The sequence below is a fragment of the Trachymyrmex septentrionalis genome, unplaced genomic scaffold (genome assembly GCF_001594115.1).
Source record: "Trachymyrmex septentrionalis isolate Tsep2-gDNA-1 unplaced genomic scaffold, Tsep1.0 scaffold9, whole genome shotgun sequence".
NCBI classification, from domain to species: Eukaryota; Metazoa; Arthropoda; class Insecta; order Hymenoptera; family Formicidae; genus Trachymyrmex; species Trachymyrmex septentrionalis.
The window spans coordinates 3,920,620-3,921,485 of NW_017306091.1; the positions used below are offsets into that span (position 1 = coordinate 3,920,620).

At 24.6% G+C, this 866-nt stretch overlaps 1 protein-coding gene across 1 annotated transcript in view; it reads left to right on the forward strand.

Annotated features, from left to right (window-relative positions):
* The window catches only part of LOC108755637 (17-beta-hydroxysteroid dehydrogenase 13-like), a 5,411-nt gene that overhangs the window by 553 nt on the left and 3,992 nt on the right, over window positions 1-866 (forward strand). The window contains exon 2 of the mRNA XM_018498752.1: window positions 688-818. The gene's annotated coding sequence lies outside the window, so the exon portion shown is untranslated. The remainder of the gene's footprint in view (window positions 1-687; window positions 819-866) is intronic.

The window sequence follows — 866 nt, forward strand, 5'->3', positions numbered from 1 at the left end:
ATTTATATTTAGAGTGAAAAAAATCGGTAAGTTGTTCCAAACAGCTGTTATTTTTTGCAATGTTATGCTGAGAATAGACAGATTGAATTAATACCATATTATAGAAAAAAATTTGTTATTTTTATTAACACATAATATAAAATGCACGTGAACTTGTAAAAAATATATAATTTTGTAATAAAGCAACAATTCGGCTGATTTTTATCACTCAATAATTTACACGTTTTCGAAATAATAACCATTTAAATTTGCACAATAATCAAGACATTTTTGAAAATTATTATATTTTATAACATTAATAATAATATCTGTGCCTTTAAAAATACCATTAAATATTTTTTATGAAAATAATTGCTAGTGCTAAAAATATCTGAACGTACATATAAGAATTATATAATACTACTGGCACATGATTTCATGTTTTTTCCTTATATTTACTTCGCTACAGATTTATAAATATTTATGTATACATCTCAAGTAAAGTCTCGAATAAAAATACTACAGCAAGAAAATTCTCAACGAAAATAAATTTAAAAAAATAAATATCGACTTTTCGATTCAATCAGCATTTAATTTTTTGCTAAGGATTTAAAATTGATCAATTACAAATTCAGAACCCATATTCAGAACGCGTTATTACAATAATACGCGCTAACATACTATACTTTATGTTTATGCATATTATAGAATTTCAGAGATAAAAGTGGGTTGTGAATACTGGCCATTGATTTTTCATCACTGTTGTCTGATATCTGATCGCTAACGATCGATAAGTTATCAGTGTACACGTACCTCGTCACTTTCATACATTTTTAAGGGTATTTTCTTTAAATTTATAAATACAGCTTTTGATTTATAATATATAT